At 43.7% G+C, this 6,774-nt stretch overlaps 1 long non-coding RNA gene across 5 annotated transcripts; it reads left to right on the top strand.

Moving 5' to 3' along the window:
• Window positions 1–3,796: 3,796 nt before the first annotated feature.
• On the top strand, window positions 3,797–5,066 carry 1700008K24Rik (RIKEN cDNA 1700008K24 gene). Of its 5 annotated transcripts, none has more exons than NR_038142.1 (3): window positions 3,797–3,986; window positions 4,084–4,157; window positions 4,481–5,066. It is a non-coding gene; the product is annotated as an RIKEN cDNA 1700008K24 gene (long non-coding RNA). The 5 variants fall into 5 exon arrangements; NR_038143.1 differs by having other exon boundaries at window positions 3,797–4,013; window positions 4,105–4,157; NR_038145.1 differs by lacking the exon at window positions 4,084–4,157 and having other exon boundaries at window positions 3,797–3,896.
• The last annotated feature ends 1,708 nt before the right edge of the window (window positions 5,067–6,774 follow it).

The raw sequence follows: 6,774 nt of genomic DNA, 5'->3' as shown, positions 1-6,774 counted from the left end.
CAGACACTCCAGAAGAGGGAGTCAGATCTTGTTACGGATGGTTGTGAGCCACCATGTGGTTGCTGGGATTTGAACTCTGGACCTTCGGAAGAGCAGTCGGGTGCTCTAACCCACTGAGCCATCTCACCAGCCCAGTACTAAACTCTTTACTATGCTTGCCTATCTTGCTAGGGGATTGGTGTGTGTGTGTGTGTGTGTGTGTGTGTGTGTGTGTGTGTGTGTTCCAAATTGGGACATTATAACACTCAAAACACCCCATTTTCAACCAAAAAATTATGAGGTATTGAAAGATATAAAAAAGTATGACTCATAGATCAGAGCAAACTGGGAATGAAAAGAAACCATCCCCAGAGGACCCCAGATGCTGAAAATTTAGAATCACTATTTCAAATGTACTCAGAATTATAAACAAAACCTTATTACAGCGTTTAAAGAAACCATGAGACCAGAGAAACAGTAATAAATACAAACATAGAAGTATACATATCTAAACGTGTGTGCATACAACACACACAAGGAAGACATAGAAATCATTAAAAATCTATTCAAAGTTCTGCAGCTGAAATGTGTTCTTACATGGATGGACATTTCACTTGAGAAACTTGTGTGGATAAAAAGAAAGAATCAACTGCGAAGATAAAGCTGAGACCGCAGAGGCTGAAAAAAATGAAGAAAACCAAGTTTCCAGGGCTCAGTTCCATGGGACACTATAAAGCATATGCAGACACGTGTACACAAGGAAAACCCCAGAAGGAAAGAAGAGGGAGAAAGGGGTGAAAGAATATTCAAAGGAATAGCTCCAAGCTTCCCAAATATGATGAAAGACATGAATCTATACTCAAAGGACCAATAGGTAAATAATAAACCCAAAAATATCTAAGGCAAGATTTATCACAGTCAAATAGCTGAAGTCCAAAGACAGTCTTGAGAGTAGCAAGATAGGAGAGAGCTGTGTACAAGGGATCGTCCATATGATTAAGAGCTGATTTCTCAGTGGGAGTTATGCAAACTAAAGTGCAGTGAGTTCATATTCAAAGCACTGAATGAGGTAGGGGAGATTGTATACCTTGCAAAACTGTCTTTAAAATATGAGGAGAAAATTAAGTCATTCCCAGGTTTAAGATAAAAGGATTGAGGAATTTGTAGTAGAGAGTTCTCGGCAATCTATGCTAAAAGCAGCCTTCCAATTTGATGTGAAAGCACAAGGGATAACAGAGGTTGACAAGTAAAATGCAAACACATAGGCAAAGATAACTACAATGACAAATGCCACACTTTTGTTTGTAACTCCCCTTTCCCCTTAGATGAATTAGAGACATCTTCGTCAAGGAATGATTGCGAATCCTCGTGGTTGCGTGCACAGTGTATAGAAATGTGTCTTGTGGTACTGTCAGGGGACATGGAGTTGTAGAAGATCATACTCTGAAGCTAAAGTGGAGCTGATTATAACTAGGTTCTTATAAATTAAGATGTCACTTGTATTCTTCAAGGCAAACAATAAGAAAATGGCATTAAAATGCAGTTTTTAAAAAGTAATCAAAATGACATATTAGAAAGTGTCCATTAAAGCCAAATAAGGCAGACAAGGAGGGACTGAAGAAAAATATGACCAAAGAGATAGATAGGTAGATAGATAGATGGATAGATGGATGGATGGATGGATGGATGGATGGATGGATGGATGGATGGATGGATATGATAGATGATAGATAGATAGATAGATAGATAGATAGATAGATAGATAGATAGATAGATGGCTAAAGTCTTTCCTCATTGTGAAGAAACTAAGCCAAGTCTACTCTAGAATATTCAAAATACTCTAAGATTCAATTACAAAACTACAATCCAATTTTATTGCACAAAATACACAAATAGCCATCCCCATGCCACAGGGAGGGAGAGGAAAAGGAAGAGGGAGAGGAGGGGGAGAGGGAGGGGAGGAAAAGGGGGAGGGGAGGGGAAGGGGGAGGGAGAGGATAATAGGTGTCTCTAATAAACACATGGAAAAATGTTCAAAAATGATTATAAACAGAGAGGCACAAATCAAAACCATAACAAGAGACCATTTCACACACAAACTTGATTAGCTAAAGTTAAAAAGAAGAAAAGAAAGAAGGATCTACATGGATTTGGGAAGGTCAGGAATTTTAGGTGGTGCTGGAAGGAATGAAAAATGGGATAGCCAGTATGGACAGCATTTAGACAGCTCTCCAGTTGCAGCTGGGATTACCTAGGTCTGTGTCTGTAATGGTGTGAATGAGATCAGCTCACATAAGTTCAGGCATTTGAATATTTGGTACTGTTCGTGGAGGTCTGGGGTGTTTATGTGACGTTGGTGGAGGAAGCTTGCTGGGGTTAGCCTTCAAGAGTTATAACCTCTAGCAATTTCAGTTTTCTCTCTCTGCTTCACGCTTGTGGTTTGAAGCCGTGAGCCCCCTTGATTCCTTGCTTGCTACCTACTGCCGCCACCTGCCACCTGCTGCCTGCTACCATGCTCTCCCCACCATGACAGACTTTATCTCTCTGGAACAGTAAGCCCAAATAAATCCTTTCCTCTCTAAGTTGCCTTGGTCATGGTGGTTTATCACTGCAACAGAAAACTAATTAACACAGTGTGTTCCAAATAACTGAAAATGTATCCAAACAAAAATACCTCTACATAAGCCCATAGCAGAGTTATTTGAACATGTCAAAAAAAATGGAAAATTTAAGAGCTCATGAAATGATACACAGATAAATATATATTCTTTACTCTTGGGATAAATACTGACATGTGTTACAGGGTAGAGTCTTAGGACACGTGCTGAGGGAAGAAACCAGTGCAAAAGGTTACCTGGAAATGTCCACAAAAAGCAAAGCCATTCAAACAGGAAGTCACTTAGAAGTTGCTAGATGCTGAGCGCAAAGGAGACTGGGTGCTTGATGTGAATAGGTTTTCATTTGAGGATAATAGAAAATTCTGGAATCAGAGCTGAGGATAGAACAACCTGTGCATATTGAAAAATCCTCATATATATATAATATATATTTATCTATTATATATAAATATATATTATACTATCTGCATTTTATGTCAGTTATTGTTTAAAAAATATAAAGTGACATATTAGAAAGTGGTGAACATTATTTGTTGATACAATCTTTCATAAACCAGAAAGCAGCACAGCTAACATTAACTTATGAGCGCCCTCCAACTACCCTTTCACACACATCTCAATGGTCAAAGACACACACCTCTACTCTGCAGCCATCTCCCACTGGCTGGATACTTAGTGCTAAGCCTCTGGGAAAGGGGGCTTCCAGGCACTACAGTAGGACAGGGGGAAGTGGAGGCAGGCCATGCCTCAAATTAGAGGGCCTGGTGCACAGGAGATGGCAGAGTTTTCTGAGGCACATCTGTCTAGTAAAAAGCCTATGATTGGCTTAGGTTAGTGCCAGAAAAGGAGGGCCTGTTTTATAGCAGCGTCCCCTACTTCAGAGTAACCTCAGGGAAAGCGCCTTCATCAGTGCATTTTTCCTCTCCAGTAGAATAGACATGGGGCCCCTGGGATCACGAGTGTCCACGATTGAGTGGCCTTCAAGTAGTCTGTGCCTTCTGAGGCCAAGCCAGAAACAGCCCTGAGTTTCAGAAGGCATCTCTGCTTCTTCTGGTCCCACATACCAGCTTTCTTGTGGGCACAGAAAGGGATAACTCCAAGTCCCTGGGACATGCCCTTAGTCTAGAGTGGACAGGGTCTAACAGGTCTCTGATTGGAGGAGCTGCTTTGATGGGCGTGGCCAGTGATTGGCTAACGGCCAGATGAGAGCAGTTGGCAGTTATTTTGCAGGAGGCTTCTCAGGGATGAAGGCAAGCTGGCCCCTAGCTGATCAGCTGGTTGGTGAGGACTCTTCACGAAGTAAGGGACCATTGTGAAGATGGAAGAATGCCCACAAAATCCAGCTTGAAACCTGCTGGCTCTGAGGGTCCTGCTGGCTCAGCAGTGCTGGTAACCAAGAAGTATCGCAGGCCCAGGGTCAGTGGGGTCTTACCCTACACGGTGGGGCAGCTGCCAAGCATATGATCTCCACTATGCTTTTCCTTAGTGTTTCTTCTGTCCTAACCAGAAAGTTACCCTTCTATTTGCGGAGAGCTATTGCCTATCGGCCTGGACCAGCAGGTGCGTGGCAAAGCTACCCTCTCCAAACCTGCAACCTCTCCAATGTGGGCCAGTGGCCGTCCCTCTTCCCACTCAGCTCCCTTGACTCTGGTCTCTTTCTCCCGGGATGGTGGGTAGATGAGGCCATCAGAAGAGCTGTTGAGTCAGCCAAGGGCTTCCCTGGAAGCTTAAGGTCAGGAAAGCCTCGCCATCTGCCTGAGGAGTGTGAGGGCAAAAGTTGTGGTGTGTTTGTGGTGACTTCCAGTCACTCGGTATTCCCTTGTTGCTTTCCCATGGGTCATCTCATGGGGTTGTTTTGTTTTGCTTTGTTTCTGTTCTCACAGATAACTCAGCACTCATGATCAGCTGTCAAGCTATAACGGAGTGTTGAGGCAGTCCCTGAAACCACAGCGCCATTTTGTAGGAACTAAGAAGCCAACCTCAAGGAATCACTCGCCCCAAGAAGACTTTGTTCTGATCTGATGTGTTTCTAGCCTGGTGGAGCCTCAGCTATCCAAAGGAAGAGCTGTTAAGATGATTGGAATTTTGGTTTTTCCGATTCACTCTTTTTTCTCTCCAGCCATCTGCCTTAGACAGCAGGAGAAAAGGAAACTTAGCCTCAGAGGTGGGGTCCTTCGGAAGGACTGACAGTGGGCTAGCTCTCCTGCTGCTGGGAGCCTGAGTGCCTTTGGCTCCTTGTCCAGACCTCAGCTTTACCACGGAGGTTACCTGCTTACCATCAACATCGAAACTTGCCTCTTCCCCTGGGTGTATTCTCCCTCTTTTGTGTACAGTTTGATTCCTCCAAACTGCTCTCCCTGTGAAGAAAGCCGATGGAATTCAGGGAGCCTGGCCAGCCACCCAGGCCTTTATAAAGGTCCTCGTACCACAGGATGTATGGGAGACCCAATAAAGACTTTTGCAAAATGCTTTACTGCTTTGAGCTGCTTAGGGTATCTACTGAGAAGGATTTTATTTCTATTCCTACACAAACTGGGCCGAGAGGATGTCCTTGGCCCTTCCAAGTCCCTTTGAATGAGACTTGTGTTCGGTAGAGATGTGAGCCTGGCTGGCATACTGGACATCTGGCCTGGTTTTCTCTGCACATTTAATTTGTGGTGGGGGAAGACCCAAGGAAAGGTTTTTGTTTTTTTTTTTCACCAGAATAGTCAGATGGTTGAACAGTGTAGGAGGGAAGAAGCAGTGATTCATGTGGAAGTTCTGTAATTTCACAAGTTATATATATATATATATATATATGTGTGTGTATAACTTTATTCTTCTAGTCATTGAGAGGGAGATGTACTAGGGAAGAGACTCCTAGTAGGAAGGTGGTGGTGGCCCTATTAAGGATGCTGTGAAGACAGACTAGAGTCAAGCAAGTCCTCTGAATCTTTACTTGATAGAGAGTATTACTCCTATTGGGTGGAGAGATGGCTCAGCCCCAACATAGAAACCCGAAAACTTGAGTTCATATCCCCAGGATTCATGTAAAAAGCTGAGCCTGGGGGTCTAAGGAGATGGATGGCTCAGTGTGTAATGCACTGAAGACCAGAGTTCACACCCCTAGATGTGTGTGGAGCAGGGTGCGTGGGGACAGGAATCCCCAGAAGTTCATGGGTCAGGCAGGCTAAGGGTATGTAGCAGCAGTGAGACCCTGTCTCAATGGGGAAGGTAGGGATCACTAAGGGAGGTTGTCCTTTGACTTCCACATGTGCGCAAAGGCACACAAAGCTCACACACTATGCACATGTCATCAGACAACTTTAAAAGATGGGCTTGATGGCATGCATCTATACCCCAAGCATTGAAGAGATGGATCTTCCTGGTGGTACTCAGTAGCCAGCCAGCCTTGCAGAAGTGGTGAGCTGTAGGTTCAATTAGGTGGGACAATTTTTTTTTTCATTTTTCAATATAGGAATGTAAGGTACCTACTGTTGACTGAAAACTCTACACATGTGTATACAAACATGTTAAAATTTTCATCTACGTAACACAAGAACACCCGGGTATGCAAATGTTAAAACACAACATCACACATCCACTTCCAGAGCCTCTGAGCTGCCCAGTGGCTTTCCCTTCTCCCCTTGAATGTTATGGAAACTAGAAGTGACTTCAGAGAACCCCCCTAAGATTTCAGAGCCACTCCTAAGTCGTCTCAGCAGTGACCCTAGTTACGTTTTCTGCACCATGCTCACCATGGGAGAGTCTGGCAGCTTGCTATATCAACTTTGGGCTTTTCAGGAACATGAGTGGTAGAGTCTGGCCAAATCTGTAGTCACCGTCACCAGGCTATGAACTCACACAAAGTGTGAGAGACAGTCTAATGAGTTATTTTCCTTGCAGGAGTTGTGAATTAACACTATGAAATCCCATGTAATTAGGATAATACCAGCTGACTGGGATATTGATGGGGAGAAGAGCATTTATTTGAAGACTTCTGATCCTTTCTAGCCTAGAGAGCCTGGCCTAATACACATATAATGACCATTAATGTCCTGTGATGTGTGTTATCATTCATCCATTATATCCATCATCTGAAGTTGGGGACTCCTCAGGTCCTGCAGCTTATTTGTGTTCCATGTAGAGGTCGGGAATTTACAACACAGTGATCCTTCGAAATCCCCAGGCCATAGCC

This window comes from Mus musculus, chromosome 17, assembly GCF_000001635.26.
Source record: "Mus musculus strain C57BL/6J chromosome 17, GRCm38.p6 C57BL/6J".
Lineage (NCBI taxonomy): Eukaryota > Metazoa > Chordata > Mammalia > Rodentia > Muridae > Mus > Mus musculus.
This window is presented reverse-complemented; position numbering and strand designations above follow the sequence as displayed.